Source organism: Gymnoscopelus braueri (assembly GCF_963280865.1).
Source record: "Gymnoscopelus braueri genome assembly, chromosome: 19".
Taxonomy (NCBI): domain Eukaryota; kingdom Metazoa; phylum Chordata; class Actinopteri; order Myctophiformes; family Myctophidae; genus Gymnoscopelus; species Gymnoscopelus braueri.
The window spans coordinates 3,887,396-3,909,895 of NC_137621.1; the positions used below are offsets into that span (position 1 = coordinate 3,887,396).

The window sequence follows — 22,500 nt, forward strand, 5'->3', positions numbered from 1 at the left end:
GGCGGATAGGAAGCGTCACCTTTCGAGTTTGTAGATCTGCTACTTTTGATGCTTTTATGTGACGCTGTGGTGTGATCGAGTAGGGCGTTTAATTTACGAAAAAAATCACAAAAAGTTATTATATGGAGATGAGAGGTTTCTGCCCGACAACAACGATAATATAGCAGCCAGTGGTTGAAACGGTCATAAGCTCCACTCCAACAGACAGGCTTAAGGCATGCAGTGTGTTATTGTGTTGAAGCATGTGAGCGCGTGCATAAACAACACCACATGAGCCTTTAATAAACGTCCTATTAAACCATTCAATCCAGGAACGCATCTGCCTCATTTTAGATTTGAGCTATAATCATTATTTTATACTTTGGGCTATTCAAAAAATAGCAGATCTACAAGCTCGTAGCGCGGCACCGAGTGCCGCGCTACGAGCTTGTAGATCTGCTATTTTTTTTAATAAATCTTTAACATTTGTGCAGACCCTTGAATATATATTTTATAAACGGCATTTTATAACTTAAATCTTTGCTTCTGGAGGTCCCTGGACCAAGATATTTTACAAATATATATTCAAAGATTTGGACACGTTTTTCAATTTTTTTTTTCTCCAAAAAATAGCAGATCTATAAGCTCATAGCGCGGCGCCATACAAAGACTATCTAAAATGACAGAGATGCGTTCCCGGCTTGAATGGGTTAATTCAGTGTGTGGCCACCATGCCGCTCGGGGACTCTGAATCATTCACAACACTGACCATGTGTTTCATGGAGCTCCTGCAGCAGTTTAGGTGTTACGGATCATAGCGTCTTCTGTGTGTACAGATTGAGAACATGTTTTGCATATTTTGTAGGGGGGGGAGTTAAAAGAGCACTATGTAACATGCCTCTTCTACCCCGGATTTGAACCTGCGGTTTCCTGCGCAAATGCTGACAGTTTGTACCATTGAGCTGTAGTACTGTATTGATGGATTGAATACTTTTTTAACAGTTTGCAACAAAAAAAAAGAACAGAAAGCACAGTTTAATACAAATACAATGCTAAAAGGATTGAACCCAAGAAAGCACTATGGTTTGTTTGTTTCCATTGGGGTCCTGTGTAGGGTTGTAGTACTCGAGACCGCTTTTTGATTTACTCGGTCTTGTCTCGGTCTCGCCCATAATTTCACTCGGTCTTGACTCGGACTCGGACTAAGGGACTCGGGACTCGGCCCCCACCGAGTCCACTCGAGTCCAAGACCAAGTCACTACAATGCAATGAAATACATTTTTTATACCTACCCATATTATGAGGAGCCTATTCACATTAACATTCTAAGAGAGCTGTCTGGCGCTTATGGACAGCTGTCTTGGAGCGCATCATCTCGTGGTTGACAGCGAAACAGCAGCAGCAGAACACACTCTGCCATGTCCCTCTAGTTTATATTATTTTTAAATTATGTCCACTAACAGCGCAAGCTTTCCAGGTGTTTATTTATTTATTGTCTCTGCCAGGCCGAAGGCATGGCGAGAGAGTATGTTTTACCCCCTGTCCGTCCGTCCGTCCGTCCGTCCGTCCGTCCGTCTGTCACCAGCTAATCTCCGGCACCGTTGGCCCGGTCGCTCCGAAACTGTGCACACACACTCCCTGGATGCCAATTCAGAACCTCTGCCCCAAATCTTTCACATGGGCCTGTTACAGCGCCACCAGGAGGCTGATTTGTGCAAAACCCATTTTTTTATATTACTCCTACAAATTGTATCCAAACGTCATGCAAATCGGTACACAGTATCTCTATAGTCATGTGATCAACACGGATCTGTCCGATTTCCCATATTCCATCCTCATTTCCTAAGGTTGGCTTCCAAAGTTTGCAGGATTGGTCAGTTTTGAACAAAAAGCCTCAAAGTATACACACAGCTTGCGATTTCCGTGAAATTTCACACGCACATTCCCACTAGGCGGAGGAAGAAATACCACCCTTCTCACATTGGCCTGTTATAGCGCCACCAGCAGGTCTAATTTAGCAAAACACATTTTTGGAACAAAATGCCTCAATGCAAGAATAAATGGCATGGTTGGCACCCTTTTCACATTGGCCTATTATAGCGCCACCAGGAGGCCAGAATAACGTACCTAACCTGGCGGAGACCTGTGCTTCTAGTTTATTGTGTGTTCACTGTGTAGCCTGTGGTTGTTTTAATAAACGAGATTCTCTAAAGATGATTAGAGACGGCTTTCAGTAAGGTTTCCTTGCGCACATTATTGATTGCCAGTGGCTGACAGCGCGTGTGCGCATCTAATCACAAAACCCGACGCTTGATCAACAGAAAAATATAGATTAATACATTTGACAAAATACAGCGAAATCCCAAAATTATTAGAGTCTTAATATCCAGTAAGCAATAGAAATGAACTGCAAACAAATTCAAAGTTATAGGCTATCAATATCACACAAAAGTAGAGAGAAGCTGTGATCTCACCTCACAAACAAATGGACAAGAAATAAATAATCATGTTTGTTTGTCAACAATGATTTAAATGGAAAGTTTATTTCAGCTATGTGACAGTTTGCCATAGTTTGAGCCATTTTTGCTGCGCAGCACAGTCCTCGTTTAAGTTCATTGCCTTCACCTGTTGTTCTGCTGTGCGCAACAGGGCATATCTCCGCCAGGCCAGGTTTACCTACCCAGGCCATGAAATTCATAGGCAGTCATCGTAGCCAACTAGAATGAAATATGCTAAAACTGACTCATGTACTGATACAGAACCGTCGCTGTTGGGTGGAAACCTTGTATGTTCCTTTTTTTATTATTATTTAAAAACGGTTGAAAATAGCCATTCTACAAGCTTCAATTATTAATAATTAAGAAATATTATATTTTAAATAGTGCAAAATCAACTAAAGTCATTGTTAGTGCAAGTTCAATCACATTTAATTTGAATGAAAATAATTTGTGGGGAAAATACTTAAAATACATAAAATCTGTGAATCTAATGTGATTCATATGACCCCTACTTCAGTCAGTGAAGTCCAGGGCTGAATGTGACAAATATTGAGACCAATATAACTTAGTTATATTAAGATCCCGGTCACGTGTGTGTGCGTGCTTGCGAGCGTGTGTGCAGGTGGGAGTAGTGGTGGACGGACGGATTGACCGACCGACAACACCATCGACTGCTGCCAACTCTGCAGCATCTATGGAAGACACTTTCCAATAGCTTTCCATTAATTTGCTTGGGAGTGCCAGGAATTGAACACATTTTCATCGTGTGGTGTAAAGATTCAGCGAGCAGCAGTAGCGTGAGAGAGCAGCAGTAGCTCCCTTGGGAGTGCTAGCTGTGCTAAAGCTAACCGCATGGAATAATAACAAACAATTAAAAAGTAGTAAAGTCTAGCTCGGTGTGGCTCGTTTTCAGCCAGGATCCGGGTTGGATTAGGCGGGGATACTACCGCAAGAGCAGGGAACACTCCATCCAAGAGCCCTGAACTCTCTACGGGACCAGTATTCTGCATGATGGCGGCAGCAGCCGGGCGTGGGGCTGCTAGCTTCTCCGGCCGTACTAAGCCTGAAGTTTACCGCACGACAGATAATAAGGTGATTGTGGAAGATGAACTATTGAACTTCCTTGTCATCAAAATGAAAACTTTGAATCATGATGACATTGACATAGGCCCTCATTGGAAACAAGTCCGCAAGGACTTTTATGAACGGACCTGTTAGACAAAGTATTTTAAATGTAACTGTGCTGTTTTACATTTTTTGCCTAATAAAATATTCAATCAATCAATCAAAAGTCTTGCTGGCCTCAAATAACTTCAACTCGGAGTGGATCGAAGCCTCGAAGAAACTACTGTTTGAGATGTGTCCTCAAACGGTGCAGCGCTGTGTTGCTCATAAAGGAGTGCAGAAGGATGCAAACAACATAAAAACATGCTTGAAGGTGCTAAATGAATGTGGGGAGAATATACCAAGATTCGTATCCCACTACCTGGATGAACTCCCACCAGTATCATATGACCACATTGATGTTTCGGCATTGCTGGGGCGGATGGAACAGCTGAATAAAGATATGTGCTGTGTGAAAAAAACGCTCGAAGCTCAAACAGATGCCTGTGAGGGGCTACGGGCGACAACCATGGCCATCGACGACAGAGTGTCGGCAATCGAGAGGCCCCGTGGACAGACCAGCGCGGACCCAGGGGCTGGGTATGTGAGGCCATGCAAGAGACGGAGGCCAGCAGCTGAGAACGCCGACCAGGAGGTAGCAGTGGCTGGAGGAGGCTCCAGCAGCGTAGTGGGAGTTGTGTCTACACCACAGGCACCTAAGTCTCCCCTATGGTCCCGGGTCGTGAAGGCAGGACACCGACGCAACAAGGCGACACCAGAGCAAATACCAGCTGCACGTCAACGTGGAATACAAGCACCACAGAAACGGGAGAGGAAGAAGACGCCAGGTATTGTTGGAACTGGCCCTGTGAGTTCTGACATACATGTCATAAACACGAAGATGGTGAGTGTGTTTGCCACTAAGTTCGCCCCACAATTGGAAGCTAACATGCTAGCTGTGTATCTGAAAGAGAAACTTAACCGAACAGTTACTTGTCGGAAGATTGAGTCGCATTATCAGAGTAGATTCAGCTCATTTCACATCACTGCTGAATGTAATGAAGTGGCTGAAATGTACGACCCAGAACTGTGGCCAGCAGGCATCTATGTGAGACGATATTTTGAGCCAAGACGGCCAGCTACCAGTGGGTCGCTTATAGGTGAAAACACTACAACGAATAATATAAATAAAGTGATCGCTCCTGTACAACACGGGGATCAGTCATCTACGGATGAAAATGCCCGTAGCACATAAACAGTATGATGCGGGTGGTGTCTTATAACACACGGGCCTACGTGTGGGGCACAGTGCTGGTGACAAAGCGAGGCGGCTGGTTGTGGATAAACTATTGGAGGAATGTGACATTCTGTGCTTACAAGAGACATGGTTACCTAAACAAGACCTAGAAAAGCTGAATTCACTGCATGCTAACTTTCATGGAGTTGGAGACTCTACTACTGACCTCTGTGATAGAATAGCTCATGGTAGAATACCAGGTGGTGTGGCGATTCTCTGGAACAGTAAATATGATCCTCTGGTTACAGTGATTAGACTAGAGGTAAACTGGGCCATTGGTATAGAGATCAAGTATGAAAATAGGTCATTTATTATTGTAAATATATACACACCTTATGAATCATATCAAAATGAAGACGAATATCGCAATAGATTGGCATTTATTAATGCATTCATCAAGGACAATGCCACAACCAGTGTCTATATCATTGGTGACCTGAATGCTGATATATCGGATGACAAATCTCTGTTTGGAAAATGTTTACTGCAATATTGTAATGATAATAATCTCATATTGACAAGTAAATCACTATTACCTGAGAAAAGCTATACATATATTAGTGAAGCATGGCATACAGTGTCATGGCTCGACCATTGTATATGCACAGCTGATGCACATGCTTCTGTTGATAACATAACTATCTGCTATGATCTGGCCACCACAGATCATATCCCGATTATAATGACCCTAAATGTTGAAAATATCCCAGCTATAGCTGTGGATAACAGTAAAACATACACAGGGAGGCTGGATTGGACTAAGCTAAGTGAGAAGGATATTAATCACTATACCTCACTCACAGACAAATCATTAGACTCTGTTAGACTTCCTAGAGAAGCCATGCAGTGCAGTGACATCAACTGTAAAAATGTGCATCATTGTAGAGATTTATGTTCTACTTATGATGTTATCATTAGCATTTTAAATGCCTCAAGTAAGGGTCTTTACAAGGATAAGAAAAAGGAGTTCAGTATAAAACCAGGTTGGAATGAATATGTGACTGAGCTACACACTGCTGCTAGAGATGCTTTTAAAGTATGGTCAGAATCAGGTAGGCCAAGACAGGGGTCTGTGTTTGAACAGAAACAGGCCACTAACGCCAAATACAAGTATGCTGTCCGATTCATCAAAAAAAATGAGGACACAATGAGGGCTGACTCACTTGCCAAAAAGCTGCGCAACAACAGCTGTTTTGATTTCTGGCAAGAGGTCAAAACCTTAAACAGTAGTAAAACTCCCTTACCGTCATCCATTGAAGGTGTGTGTGGGTCTGGCAACATTGCAGAACTGTGGCGGCAACACTATTATGAGCTGTTCAACTGTGTTAAGAGTGACTCTTTTCTGGTGGAGAAGGTTGACCCCACTGAAAATGTGACAGTTAGAGCTGAGGAAGTCTATAACACTATAATGAAGCTAGAAAATAACAAAGCTTGTGGCCCGGATCACATCTCAGCTGAACACTTAAAAAATGCCAGTCTGAAGCTTGCTCCTATGCTTGCTCTATGTATTACTGGTTTCCTTAACCATGGTATCTTACCAGATTCCATGTTAGCGGTACTACTTGTGCCAGTTATTAAGGACAAAGCTGGGAAAATAAATAGCATTGATAATTACAGACCCATTGCTTTAGCTAGTATACTCTCCAAAGTATTGGAGAAAATCCTGTTGGACAGACTGGATAGGTATATTACCACAGCTGACAACCAGTTTGGATTTAAAAGGAAACATGGCACTGATATGTGTATTTTTGCTTTAAAGGACATTATTGCAAAATATAGAAGCCAGAATTCCACCATGTTTCTGTGTTTTATTGATGCTTCTAGGGCATTTGACCGGTTGAATCATTTCAAGTTATTTGACAAAATGTGCCAAAGAGGGGTACCCAAGTACATTATAAGGATACTAGCCTTTTGGTATGCACATCAGACTATGCAGGTGAAGTGGGGAAATACTGTGTCCGAACATTTCTATGTTGGTAATGGTGTTAAGCAAGGGGGGATTTTATCTCCTCTATTATTTAATTTATACATGGATGGGCTGTCTAGGAAACTGAACCAGTGTAAAACTGGATGTGTCATAGGTGACTCTGTAGTCAACCACCTTATGTATGCAGATGATTTGATTATCTTTTCCCCGTACAGTGCAGGCTTACAACAGCTTCTCAGGGTTTGCTCCCAGTATGGCATTGATTTTAATATTAAATATAATGCCAAGAAGAGTAGCATCATGATTGTGCGAAGTAAAGATGATAAAAAGGCAGTATTTCCTAATTTTATTCTCAGTAGCAACATACTACTTGTGTGCAGTGAGATTAAGTACCTAGGACACTGTATATCCGATGATCTCTCTGATGACAAAGACATCCATAGACAAAGATGCAAATTGTATGCCCAGGCAAACATACTAATGCGGAAATTTCACAAATGCTCTGTACATGTCAAGGTATCACTCTTTAAAGCATTCTGTACACCATTGTATACGGCTCACTTATGGAGTAACTACAAAGCTAGCAGCATGCGAAAACTAAAAGTAGCATATAATGATGCTCTACGGTTGCTGGTGAGGGTACCAAGATGGCACAGTGCCAGCCAGCTGTTTGTAAACCTGGGGGTACCTACCTGTCAAGCCCTGTTAAGAAATTTAATGTACAAATTCATATGTCGTCTTGAAAAGTCTGACAATCATGTTATTAAGATTTTAATTAACCCTGTCAAAAGTTCTACTCGGTACTCTTCCACGATATGGAGACATTGGCGTAACAGCCTCTACGGACTTTGAAAAGCTGTAGTTGGACTGTTTTTATGTGTTTTTTTTATTTCTTTTTTTTATTTTATTGCTTTTACTGTGTGATTGTCATGTTTTGCTATATGGACCCTGAGTCTGAAATAAAGATTGAATTGAATTGAATTAGTACAAATATTGGTCATTTGCCAGTATGGGTTATATTACACAGATAGTTATACTATTCTTGTACTATATTAAAGTAAAATCATCCTTAACCTTCAAATTAAATTCATTATGTCCGTGGACTTCAAAAAAAATGCCCTGGCATTTGGCCTTTGTGCCCTAAAAAATGACAAAAGGCCAAGTGGCCTTGCCCCTGGCCTAAAATGATGAAATTCCAGGCCTGGTCACAATGCGTCATGGGACGCATTGTGAGCTTGTAGATCTGCTTTTTTAAAAATATATATATAACTACTGTAGCTTGTTATTATGACGTTTACATATTTTAAAACTGAAGATGCAAACGCATATTGAATGACAGTGCGTTTAAATTGAATGTCTCACCAGTGTTTGAAACACTGATTCATTGCTGGGGTGTGAGACTTAGTCATTGATTGGTCAATAACTTTACCATTCACATGTAATTCAGTCATTAAAGTAGCACATATCGATGTGCTATGTAATGATGGCTCCTTGTCATTAAAGGGGAGTAGTTTTCATTGTTCTGTCTGTAAGGAACATTAATGTGTAATGATGATAATGGCTCATTGGTCAATTTGGTCATTGTTGTTTGGTCTAGGTTTACCATTGAGATGTAATTAATTCAGTAAAAATAACTAAATAGCTATTTGCTCTGCCATTCATTAAACGATGCAAAGAATGTTTTAAATGTCAAAATAAAAACAAAACAAAACTAGAAAAAGGGCTCCTCGGAGCACAGGTCTCCGCCAGGTCAGGTAGGTTATTGTGGCTTCCTGGTGGCACTATAACAGGCCAATGTGAAAAGGGCGGCATTTCTTCCTCTCTAGTGGGAATGTGTGTGGAAAATTTCACGGAAATTGCACGCTGCGTTCATGATTTGAGGCATTTTGTTCCAAACTGACCTATCCTGCAAACTTTGGAAGCTAATGTTAGCAAATTAGGATGCAATATGAAATATCGGACACATCCGTCTTGATCACATGACTATAGAGATACTGTGTACTGATTTGCGTGATTTTTGGACAGAATCTGAAGGAGTAATAGCAACAAATTTGTTTTATAAAAGTCAGCCTCCTGGTGGCGCTCTAACAGGCAGATGTGAAAAATGCAGGGCAAGGGTTTTTCCTTGGCCTCTAGGGAGTGTGCAAAGTTTCCTGTGGCCTGTCATAGCGCCACCATGAGGCTGATTTGAACATTTTCTATCAAAAAAAAAATAAAATAAAAATCTGGTCTCGGTCTCGACTCGGTCTCGCCTCCGGTCGGTCTCGGCCTGTACTGTACTGTACTGTACTGTATTGTATTGTATTGTATTGTATTGTATTGTATTGTATTGTATTGTATTGTACTGTACTGTACTGTACTGTATTGTATTGTATTGTATTGTACTGTACTGTACTGTACTGTACTGTACTGTACTGTACTGTACTGTACTGTACTGTACTGTACTGTATTGTATTGTACTGTATTGTATGGCATAATCTGGCCCTCTCTGTTGCATTGGGAAATTTGCCCAGAAAAGTAAATGTTTGGTCCACTCTCCCTCTAATGGGAAGAAAGAACATTGTGCTGCCCTCGTTTTATGTTTTATTATATCATTTCACTCCACAATCCTCCTCCTCCTCCTCCTCCTCCTCCTCCTCCTCCTCCTCCTCCTCCTCCTCCTCCTTCATCCCAACAGGAATCATTTAATCTGATCCTGTCTCTGTTGCCTCGGGCCACGTGACCCTGAACCTAAACATCAAATCGTCTCTGTCGGGTGGAAACCTCATATGTCCAAAACTGTTACTTTTTCAGGATTCAAATTCAAAAGTAGCAGATCTACAAGCTCGGAACGCTTCCGAACTTGTAGATCTGCTACTTTTGATGCTTTTGTGTGAAGCTGTTGTATGATCAAGTAGTGCTGTTGATTTACGAAAAAACAGAAAAAAGTTAGAATATGGAGATACAAGGTTTCTGCCGACAGCAACGATAAACCCTTCCCTTTCTTTCTCGTTCTCTCTCTCTCTTAATTGATGTCTCTCTAGTCCCCCCCCTCTCTCTCTCTCTCTCTCTCTCTCTCTCTCTCTCTCTCTCTCTCTCTCTCTCTCTCTCTCTCTCTCTCTCTACAACGAAAAAAAGCATGATTAGAAATATGTTTGATACATGTCTCCATCTCTGTTAGTGTCTGCCTCTTTCCGTCTGTTATTGTCCATGTTGACATTCTGTCTGTCTCTCTCTCTCTCTCTCTCTCTCCCTCTCTCTCTCTCTCTCTCTCTCTCTCTATTGTCCATGTTGACATTCTCTCTATGTCTGTCGGTCTGTCTCTCTCTCTCAATTACTTTTCATCTTTATTATCTTTTTCTCCTCTAATTAGACAGAACTCCACTGCTGTCGTATCTCACTGGCTTCAAAGGCGAGGCGCACAACTCAAAAAGCTTATAGGGTCAAACCAGGTGCTATGTGAACTGGCATTGAACTGTTTTATTTTGTTGTTTTATGATGAATAATCTTGGTTTTGTGTTACAACTTGTATCCCTAACTCTTTGTATAGTTTTTTTTAGTTAAAAAATGTTCGCTTTAAAACAATATGTATTCAAAGATTTGCACACATTTTCACGATTTTTCAAAAATAGCAGATCTACAAGCTCGTAGTGCGGCACTCGGTGCCGCACTACGAGCTTGTATATCTGCTATTTTTGAATAGCCAAAGTGTAAAATAATGTTTTTTAGCTCAACTCAAAAAGCTTATAGGGTCAAACCAGGTGCTACGTATGTGAACTGGCATTGAACTGTTTTATTTTATTGTTTTATTGGTTTTGTGTATTGTGTATGACCTATTAGTTAAGACAAGCCTTGGCTGAAGGCTCATGGGGACAGAGGTTATAGTGTTAGCCCCGCTAACTAGGACTAGGTACCCTCACAAAAAAACATGCAGTAATCCTGGTCTCTATACTGCCTCCCCCTGGTCAGCCGGGGCGCCTGATGGAGGGGAAAGGAACCCGGTTGGAATAACGTGTTCCTTCCTACGCGCTACTACGTCCTACCGGGGAAACTCCCCCCTGTCAGGTGATAAGAAGGCTCGTTAGCTTATGAGCTCAGTTCTGGGCTCTCCCTAGGCTGGCAGAGGGAGTGTAGCGCCCATGATTACTTAGACAATTGGCACTGGGTGAAAAACATGGGGTTGCAAAATCGTGGGATATATATATTCAAAGTTTTGCACACATTTTCACGATTTTTCAAAAATTGCAGATCTACCAGCTCATAGCGCGGCTTGAGCTTGTAGATCTGCTATTTTTGAATTGCCAATTTCAAATGATGCGAATCTAGTTCTAACCTTGCCTCACCAGGCTTTCCACACGGAGGAAGACAATGAATGAATAATCCTTTCTGCTGGGCAGATCAGAGCAATGCGATGCGACACGTTGCGATGTGACACATTGCGATGTGACACATTGCGAGCTTGTAGATATGCTATTTTCAAATAACTGATGTTTAGCCTATAGGGTTAAAGAGGTTTTATGCGATATTAAATGATTTCACTGGGGATCCCGTGGAACCGTGGGGGTGTTATTTTGATGATAACCTTGCTGCATACATCAGTCAGTGACAGGCAGCACACAGTGGAAACAGTGCTACTACCTTTTGGGTTTCATCTGTAACGTACCGTTGTGCACGGGGGACATCGGTAATAATGACAATTTCTACCACAGCTGGAATTGTTCCCATGTGGAGCAGAGTGCCAAGGGCAACTGTGAATATATAAATAGTTTAGCCCAGTCGGAACACAATTAGCTTACCTAAGTTCTAGTGCAGTGATTCTGAACCTTTTGAATTTCAAGGACCCCCAGTTTCATATGTGTTTTATACAGTGGTGTAACGTAACTGAGTACATGTACTCAAGTACTGTACTTCAGTACAATTTTGAGGTATTTTCACTTTACTGGACTATTTCCAATTATCTGTACTTTTACTTCTACTCCACTACATCTCAGAGACAAATATTGTGCTTCGACTCCACTACAATTATTTAAAAACTTTAGTTACTAGTTACTCTACAAGCTCACAATGTGTCGCATTGCAACGCATTGTGAGCTTGTAGATCTGCTAGTTTCAAAAGATTTTAGTGCATTTTATATGTAACCCTATTGTTGACTGCAAGAATGGCATAAACAATATCTAAATGAGCTTACTGTATGCCTGCTGAACAACCTATGGCTACACTCCATTAACAGTTAAAACAGGATCCTGAGTTCTTAGTGGCTGATGGTGGATTCACTAACACTTCCTGAATGGCACTGCCTAAAGTGGTAAAATAGACCCAGTAACGTTTTACCTTTGCATTGGTAGTGATGTAATGAATAATAATTACTCAGCGCGGTGCCTCCACTGCGGAAAATACTACACCAACTGTTATGGTATATCCTGTACTTCCTCAGAAAAACCTTATTAGAAAACCTCTGACCAAACAAACACAGTTCAAACACCTTTTTATATATAAGCATCAAAATGTTTATTATTGTTTGACTGTGTGTGTGTGTGTGTGTGTGTGTGTGTGTGTGTGTGTGTGTGTGTGTGTGTGTGTGTGTGTGTGTGTGTGTGTGTGTGTGTGTGTGTGTGTAGTTCTCCCAAACCAAATTACAAATGTAAATCACTGTGCCAGTTTAGAATAAGCACAGCAATAATAATAACCTTCAAATTTCGTACACCTTGGCAACAACAAATATTAGGTTAACCAAAAGAAATACCTCTAACTGTATTTGACACAAATAATATAAAACAAACCCTTAACCTCACTGGTGGGGCAATATCAGAAAAGATAACTTGTTTTCTTTTCAATACCAAAACCCTCTGCTTATGCGGTGATGATGGAGGTTCTGTCGAGACAACAGCTACTGCGCAACGCTGCTGACCATCACTGAATGTTTTTCACAGTTCACACAGGTCGCTTTGCATTCACAGCTTCGTTGAACGTCTTCGTGGTTTAATTTCAATTGTCTCGGATCGCACATAAATACGGAGTTTTATCTGAATTGTCTCTGCCACTCGGCGGGCGATCAAACAAACTGCTGCTGCAGTATGACAGAAATACTGACTGAAAACAACTAATACAAATACAATTCACAGGCGCATAAACGTGAAGGCTCTGATAAAACAGTTGACCAGTATTTGGGCCAATACAAAAGTATTTAAGTCGCCAAATATTCACTGGACATGTATAAACACAGAGACCTAAATGGCCGCGACCTGTCTCTCTGAAAACTTCTCCTCAACTGACTTCAAAGGGGAAAACCCCCCACCTGAAACCATGTTTGCTGATTGAGGTACCCCTCCCCCACAATCTAACGTGTCCCAGAATGGTTTAGACACAAGGAGACACTATCAGTACCAAACGCTTACATTAGTTAATACATATGTGAAGTTATATTATTAAACCATGAGTATTCTGAAAATAAAACAATAGAATGCACTATTTCACAGTGATACCGAAAATGTGTTTTAACAGGGCTCTACATATACATTTGAAAACTTTATGAAATAGGACATTCTGCATAATGAGTACTTTCTACTTTTGGTACTTTAGGTACATTTTGATACCAATACTTTTATACTTTTACTCACGTCCATTTTGAGTTACGGACTTCTTACTTGTAACAGAGTATTTCTACATTGCAGTATTGATACTTTTACTGAAAGGAGTAGTTCACCCAAAACATTTCTTATTTTCTGTCAATTACACACCCCATGAAGCAGTTAATTCATGGAGATTTGTTTGTTTTTGTCGCATTTCTAAGCCAATAATTTGATGACCGTCGGTCTCTCTGGTAGGAGACTCTTTGAGTCTCCTTTGAGTCTCCTAACGGATACATTAGCATCTTTCCGCCGGTAATGTCATGGTCAACAGTGTCAAATGCTGCAGTCAGATCGAGCAGGATGAGGAGTGAAGGGGAGCCCCCCCCCCCACCCCCATCTACACTAACCACATGCAGTCGCAATCTTCCCCCCCTCATCCACAGTCACCAACCTGGGTGTGAAAATGTACCCTCAACTAAACCTTGAGGCACACATTAAACATCTGTGTAAGACCTCCTCCTTCCGCCTCAGGAACTTTGCCATAATCCACTCCACACTCACCCTGCCAGATGCTGAGAAACTCGTCCACGCCTTTGTCTGCTCCAGGCTGGATTAACGCAATGCACTACTCATCGGGATCCTTAGCAAGAGCCTCCAGAGGCTCCAGTACATTCAAAACCGCGCTGCTACGATCCAGATGAGAGTGCAAAAAATACGACCTTTTAACACCCCTCCTCCCTTCACTTCACTGGCTCCCCATCACCTTCAGGACTGAATACACAAAAACTCTGCCCTGTTTTTACCTAGTTTTAATTTGATCCTTTAGTTTAGCCTAGTTGGGTCCCATGTAATTGTTTGGTTGCCTATGTTGTTTTTATGCCATGTTTTGAAACCCTGTAGCACTTTGAGCTTCACGGCCCTCACATCTAGGCCCGATCAGCTACATCACAGCTACGTTGCACCAGTGATCCAACTGGCCATATATGGAGATGCGCAGTAGGCTGGGGTCAAAATAAAGTTGCTGCGGCCGAAAAGAAGGAAAGCTGCTGTGGCTAAAATGTTAAAATGTCGTTTTATATTAATTGTGCAATATGTAAGTACATTGAAGGCGGGGAAAGAAGCCTAAGTATTAGCCAGAGCACTGATCAACAGTCTGTGGTTTGGAGGCAAATCGAGTGACCCTGTGCTGAGCAACCCCGGACGTACTTTTGGAGGTCATTTCAATTATAGTAGTAGGATTAATGCCTTGATTGACCAATCAGTATCGACCACGTCACTGTGATGTCAGAGCACTCGCTATATTTACATCCCTCCGACTCTTCACATCGGCACCAAAGGTTATATCTGGACCAAGCACTGACGGAGCCTTCCTGCGGTCAGAGTTGCTGTATTGATATGTCTCACATCGAGGTCACCTTGGTCACCAACGATATGTCTCCACCGAGGACCGATGGAGCCACCCCGTCATCCAGAGTTGCTGCAGTGCCCGGTGTGCCTGCTGTGGCACGCGCCAGACCGTTTCCCGGACATCACGGCCTGCCGCCACGCCCGAACGTGTGCCGACTGCCTGCGTCAGTACCTGCGCAGCGGGATCTCCGAGTCCCGGGTCGAGATCAGTTGCCCCGAGTGCCCGAAGCGCTTCCACCCACGCGACATCCGGACGATCCTGACCGGCGACCGGCGCCCTCGTGCAGAAGTACAAGGAGTTCACGTTGAGGAGGCGTCTGGCGGCCGATCCGGACTGCCGCTGGTGCCCCGCGCCCCGACTGTGGCTACGCTGTCGTCGCCCGCGGCCACGGCCGCCGTCCAAAGGTCGCGTGCGGCCGCGAGAGTGCTGCGGCACGGAGTTCTGCTACCACTGCAGGCGGCGCTGGCATCCAGACCAGGCGTGTGACGCAGCAGCAGGGGAGCCAGAGGAGAGGGTTGAGAGCAGTGGTGGAAAAAGTACTCAAATTATTTACTTAAGTAAAAGTACCAATACTGCAATATAAAAATACTCTGTTACAAGTAAAAGTCCAGAATTAAAAATTTACTTTAGTAAAAGTACAAAAGTATTGGCATCAAAAAGTACTTAACGTACCAAAAGTAAAAGTACTAAATATTTGAAAATAGCCGATCTACAAGCTCACAACGCGTCGCGATGCGACGCGTTGTGAGCTTGTAGATCTGCTATTTTCAAATAGCCTAGGTTTAAAATAGGTTTAAAGTGGTTAATGTATGTTTCATTATATCATAATTTACATCTGAAAAGTAACTAGTAACTAAAGTTTTCAAGTAAATGTAGTGGAGTAAAAGTACAATATTTGCCTCTGAGATGTAGTGGAGTAGAAGTAAAAGTATTGGAAATTGGAAATACTCAATTAAAGTACAAATACCTCAGAATTGTACTTAAGTACAGTACTTAAGTAAATGTACTTAGTTACTTTCCACCACTGGTTGAGAGGGATGACGTCAGGCCATGTCCTCGCTGTGCGTCCCACATCGGCCAGAGGAACGACGGGAGCTGCAATCGCATTACGTGCGCGATCTGCGGCTGTCACTTCCGCTGGCGGTGCGTGAAGGAGCTATCGTGTAAAGGCGTCCTGCACACTTCTCCCTGTACCCCCTATGGCAAGACATATAGCAGAAAAACGCGGATTTGGAGCATGTTGGTGCACGCCGCCGTGACCATCCCCTTTGTTGTTGCCGGCGTCGCCAGCATCGCCGTCCTCGCTGTTGGCATCGCCATCCCCGCCCGAGTGTGGAAATATAGTGGCCCTCTGGAGTGAGTGTGTAAATATAGTGGCCCTCTGGAGTGAGTGCGGGAATATAGTGTCCCTCTGGAGTGAGTGTGGAAATATAGTGGCCCTCTGGAGTGAGTGTGTAAATATAGTGGCCCTCTGGAGAGAGTGTGGAAATATAGTGTCCCTCTGGAGAGAGTGTGGAAATATAGTGTCCCTCTGGAGTGAGTGTGGAAATATAGTGGCCCTCTGGAGTGAGTGTGGAAATATAGTGGCCCTCTGGAGTGAGTGTGGAAATATAGTGGCCCTCTGGAGTGAGTGCGGGAATATAGTGTCCCTCTGGAGTGAGTGTGGAAATATAGTGGCCCTCTGGAGTGAGTGTGTAAATATAGTGGCCCTCTGGAGAGAGTGTGGAAATATAGTGTCCCTCTGGAGAGAGTGTGGAAATATAGTGTCCCTCTGGAGTGAGTGTGGAAATATAGTGGCCCTCTGGAGAGAGTGTGGAAATATAGTGTCCCTCTGGAGTGAGTGTGGAAATATAGTGGCCCTCTGGAGAGAGTGTGGAAATATAGTGTCCCTCTGGAGTGAGTGTGGGAATATAGTGTCCCTCTGGAGTGAGTGTGGAAATATAGTGGCCCTCTGGAGAGAGTGTGGAAATATAGTGTCCCTCTGGAGTGAGTGTGGAAATATAGTGGCCCTCTGGAGAGAGTGTGGAAATATAGTGGCCCTCTAGAGTGAGTGTGGAAATATAGTGGCCCTCTGGAGTGAGTGTGGAAATATAGTGGCCCTCTCCATCATCAAAGTTGCATCACCCCTGCTCTATTACGAGGGGATAGTTTTCATCCCACACACCTCATTCAAAGTCTGCCAGTCAGTCAGTTTCACAGACCACGGCGGGTTTGCAGTTCAGCCACAGGTTATTATAACTCACAAGCAACTGATCTGACCAATAGATTCATGGAGAGAGTGTGTACAGGAGTGTAAAGAGTATATTAAACAGGGGTGTGTTTATAATGCTGCTGATCGTTTTAAATCCATGCCTCAAACTAGACCTAAAAAGGCCAATTACTCATATATGAAAAGATAATTTCAAAACATTGGCACGTAATTCAATCAGACCCAAGACTCAACACTGTTTTTAAGTGGTTAAGGCTAGCATGCTCCGAAGTACTGCTGTGTGGAGAATGAATGGATGAATGAATGAATGAATGGTGGTGATGACATGACAACTGTAACGTGTCATTATGAGCACTTTTCAGTCCAAGGCAGAATGGAACATATCATTTTCCACTCTCCATTATGTGTTCTCATCGGAAAGAGTGTATTTCGTTTTGCCGGCAGTGGCTCAGGTGTAGAGTGATCTCTCAAGAACAGATTCAGAGCTGCACTACTGAATCTGCCGGGAGCCCCGCTCAGAACGTGTGCGCGTTAGCTTACAAGTGGGCGTGTGTCTTCAGATCAGGAAGCAGGCCGCGCTTTACCCAATCAAATGTAGTCGGCTGGATTTACATGTGCGTTCGCTTCCCACTGGAAACAAAACCACGGAAAGTTAGTAACATTTTAACTTGTTCTTCCATCATAGAAACAAGTGGGCTTATAACCAAAACGATCCATGTTCTTTGGGAGAAATGGTGTTAGGGCCTACTCTGTGTGGAGTTGTGTCTCTCAGGGTAGTTAATACCCTCACGAAAACATGTAGTAATCCTGGTCGCTATACTGCCTCCCCCATGACAGCCGGGGCGCCTGACGGAGGGGAAGGGAACTGGTTGGAATAACGTGTTCCATCCACGTGCTACGTCCTACCGGGGAAACTCCCCCCTGTCAGGTGACAAGAAGGTCAGTTGGCTCTCATGCATTGAAGGAGGCATGAGCTCGGCCCTGGCCTCCCTAGGCTGGTGAGGGGAGTGTAGCGCCCAGGATCACTTTGAAAATTGGCACCGGGTGAAAAAAAAAGGGTGTCAAAATCGCGGGATAAAAAAATAAAATAAAATGGTGTTAGGGTTCCGTGGAGACATATTGTTAGTGGGAATGAAAACATAGGCGCACCACTGGAAGTGGAGGGCTGAGGGCAGAGACCAAACGCCGGTTTCCAGTCATCGTCGGTCTATTTAATCCCTCCCCCCAGAGTCAAATGCAAAAGTGAAAAACGCTTGGGGCGCTGTTTTTCCTTTTTATTTGACGATGGGTTCCCAGATTGGGGGTAGGGTGGCCGGTAGAGCGGCCGGATGGCAACCGCAAGGTTCCCAGTTCCCGGGCTCCCCCAGCGTTGGTGTCGAAGTGTCCTTGAGCAAGACGCTGAACCCCTAATTGCTCCCGATGAGCAGGTTGGTGCCTTGCATGGTTTCCTCCTCCATCGGTGTGGGAATGAATGTGTGTGTGTGTGTGTGTGTGTGTGTGTGTGTGTGTGTGTGTGTGTGTGTGTGTGAATGTGTGAATGTAATGCACAATCTATGTAAAGTGCTTTTTCTATAGAAATGTGCCGTGGTGCGACGCGTTGTGAGCTTGCGGACCAGTTTATTTATTTGTTTTGTTTGTTTTTGAAGTGAAAGTGGTTAAGTCGGTCGGTGGGTTTTAGAAACATTGAACCAATGAAAAGTATCAACACATCGACTGCCAGGAATTAATTCATTATTTCATCAGCCACCTGCCGGCGTTTTTACTAATCTTCCGAGACCCACAGAAGAAGATGTAAACAACAGATGGCTGGGGGGGAGAGGACGAGGGTCTCTTCTATCATCATTTTCGTGTCAAGGACCCCCAAATGTATTTCTATTTGGCCGCATATGTAAAGGTTTTGTGCCAGGGACCCCCAGAAGAGAGAAGAATTATGTTAAAATAATTCAAAAATATTTCAATATTTTTCAAAAGTTCTCAAAAATAGCAGCTGTACAAGCTCGCTGCGCGGCACAAAGTGACACGCTGTGAGCTTGTAGATCTGCTATGTTTGAATGGCCAACGTATAAATGGATAAAGTGGTTAAAATTATTGTGATGCTGTATTAACTACTTAATATCTAAGTTATTTTTTTCCCCCCTTTTTGTGAGGGTAACAGAAGTAACAGTTTTACATACAATACGAATAAGATTTACGCCCGACACCAACAATATTTCACTAGCAGTAGTAAAATAGCAGATATACAAGCTCATAGCACCAAGTGCCGCGCTATGAGATTGTAGATCGGCTATTTTTTTAAACATTTTGCAAATCTTTGAATATATTCTACAAATGTCTTCTAAATCCTATTTATTTATTTTTTAAGCGTATGTTGCTATTAGTGGTGCTCCAACTTTTCCATGCCAAGGACCCCCAAAATGATATGTATTTGGCGGCGGACCCCCATCTCAAAATATGTTGTTCCAGGGACCCCCAGAAGCACAGATCGGAGTTAAAAAGGATCGCTTTAAAACATATATATATATTCAAAGATTTGCACCAAATGTTCAATATTAAAAATAAAAAGCAGATCTACAAGCTTGTATGAGCTTGTAGATCTGCTATTTTTGAATAGCCAAAGAAGTTTAAAATGACACCGATACGTTCCTGGTTCCCTTAAAGGGTTAAACGATCCTCACTTAACACATTGTGTGCCAAAAACGGTCCGGACCGTTTTTGACCCACTATTTTTTTTATACGTGGGGCCCACGTGGGGCGCTCTAACGAAACTTTGGGGTCATCCAAGGAGTCTCTGAGAAGGAGAGGCCGGATGTGGATCCATGTCAAACATGCTTCCGGTCGGCCTTTCCAATGTTAACTCCTTGACTAAAAGCTTAATATCTCCATTTCTTTTTAACGTGGTGGAAGTGAGCCGTTTTCGATCGGCGATCACTCTGCAATGGAGGATTGCGTTAGAAATATTATTGTTCCAGGCGTTAGTCGGGACCCTCCGCCGTCTCGCACGCACGCTTTGTTTACATGCACTTCCGCGTCGGGGCTTCTACAGCACGAAACGTACAGTATCAACGTGAGTGGATGGAAGAATAGCAGGCACTGAACGTACAATATTTGAATAAACCTCTGGCACAAACCTCTGGCTCCGGGCCTCCACTAACCAGGCTTTACATAATCGTCGTACAGTTCGCCACGTCGAAGATTAATTTGTAAGATCTTTTCTAATTACGGAGCACTTTAGTCTTGACCTGCAGACAGTGAGACTGAAGAAACGTGTAAAGTAGGAGAATACAGATAATTCTATTAATTTGACATCCGTGTGTTGGGCTTTGCATCAGGGGATTTCTGCCCTCCTTCTTTTTTTTCACACAGACGGACTCAGCCTCAGCTCAAACAGATTAATACACCATCTGTAACCAAGGCTTTCACGTCATATGGTTTGTTTGGTAGATCGCCATGGTTACTTCATCCTATATTAAACCACGGCCACGTCACTATGACCCAGACATAACCATAAACAAACCCGATACACCCATATGTAGCTATGCCACTATGACTCAGACATAACCATAAACAAACCCGATACACCCATGTTGGCATATAAGGAGATCCGGTTGTCCAGAGCAACAGATCCGACCGCTATATGCCCATATATGATCATTTGCATATATGGGACTGCTTGTCCGTTTGGCTTCACTTCTCCCTCGTGGTTCTAGGGGCTTGAGGTAGACAGGCAGATACAGAGATCTCCATAAATGGGCACAACATTGACACAGACAGGTATAACCAAAGCCCCCAGAACCCAGTGGTTGCATTGAAGCGCATTGGACATGCTGGCCACTCATAGGTACTGCAGCTGGGGCCACTATATGAACGAGCTAAAACGGTTTCGACCAATGGGCTCGACTCACGAGCTTGCGCACAGGGCTGAATCGCAGAATCCCCAAATAGGCCTCGCCCACCACATTTCCCAACCCGGAAGAAGGGGTGATTTCAGCCCATGCGCTGTGTGAGCAACTCAATGCAAGTGGATGGGAGGGGGTATCCGGTGCCCTCTATTATTTTTTAACTCTATGGGTATAACGGGTTTCTGGCAAAGCCCCCAACACTATGACTCGGACAAATCGGTCGGATCAGCAGTGCAACGTAACCTGAACCTCCAGTAACTCAAATGTTGGTTGCTATGAGGAACTTGATATTTGGGCAGGGTTGATATGGAGCTCCATATATGGAGCCGGTGGAGACAACTAGTGCTGACATCATGCTGAGGTGAAACTCCATATAGGGAATGGCTGAGTCATGGTGACGTCAGTGGGATGACATGGCATCCAGCCAAACATTATATAGAGAAAGGGGTCGTTGCAGTCTGTCACCGGTCTCCAGGATTCAACTAGCAGATCTTCAAGACTATTCTTCAATACTCTCAAGTTCCTAAGACACATGTTAAGATCAAAGGACCATTTCCAGGACTTTGATCAGGACTCTCCCTCGTCTCTACTCAGCATCCAGACTCATACTTCTTCGGCTATACTAGTTGCTATACTAGTTGTACCACCTTCTTAATCACAGGGGCAGATATATCAAGTTAAGTTCTGATTGGACACCACTGCGGTGAGACCTAGACTTACCAGTTACCCTTTCCTTCGAGTAGCGTCTTTCCACAGTCATTTTCTTGGAGTAGGATTTCACAAGGTGGAGAACCGTTTTGGTTTGGATAGCGGCGCAAACCATCAGATCTGTCAAAGTTAAAATGGCTTTGAGAGGATCACTACTTCATCTTCTCAGAACGCAACTCAAACACAACCACTGCCAACAACGAAGAGCACTGCAATCGTTTGCGATTCCCTTCTTTGAAAGCCAGCTAGGGGGAGCTGTTGATCACAGACACGTGGGTGGTCTTGGCACGCACCTCGACCAAAACGACCAACGGCGCAGAGCGGCACGATCCGTGGAAATTATCGGGGCTCCGTTCTCCAAAGGCCAGAAAAAGGCAGGCGTGGAACACGGACCCAAAGCCATCAGAGACGCGGGTCTGATCGAGAGGCTTCCGGCGCTGGGACACCACGTTCACGACGTCGTCGACGTCATCGATCTCTCCCTTCACCATCCCGCCGACGAGGGACGACGCCTTCGCGAACGCGTCCTTCCCTCGCAACCGTCGGCCGGGACAACTACCGCCTCTCGTGCGCCGTCGGCCCCGTCGTCGGGGAACGGACACGCCTGCGTCGTGCTCGGCGGCGACCACAGCATGTCCATCGGGTCGGTGGCAGGGCCACGCGCTGCGACGTCCCGGCCTGTGCGTCATCTGGGTCGACGCCCACGCCGACCAGTGGTGGAAAAAGTACTCAAATTCTGTACTTAAGTAAAAGTACCATTACTGCAATATAAAAATACTCTGTTACAAGTAAAAGTCTAGAATTCAAAATTTACTTGAGTAAAAGTACAAAAGTATTGGCATCAAAATGTACTTCGAGTACAAAAGTAAAAGTACTAAATATTTGAAAATAGCCGATCTACAAGCTCACAACGCGTCGCATC

General features: G+C 43.7%; 1 protein-coding gene and 1 pseudogene across 2 annotated transcripts in view; one reads left to right on the forward strand and one right to left on the reverse strand.

Moving 5' to 3' along the window:
* The window catches only part of LOC308075364 (C-type lectin domain family 4 member C-like), a 598,318-nt gene that overhangs the window by 442,369 nt on the left and 133,449 nt on the right, over window positions 1-22,500 (reverse strand). The gene's annotated exons all lie outside the window — the stretch shown is intronic.
* The window catches only part of LOC308074074 (arginase-1-like), a 2,229-nt pseudogene continuing 1,441 nt past the window's right edge, over window positions 21,713-22,500 (forward strand). Inside the window, exon 1 of the transcript in view lies at window positions 21,713-22,291. The product of the transcript in view is annotated as an arginase-1-like (transcript). The remainder of the gene's footprint in view (window positions 22,292-22,500) is intronic.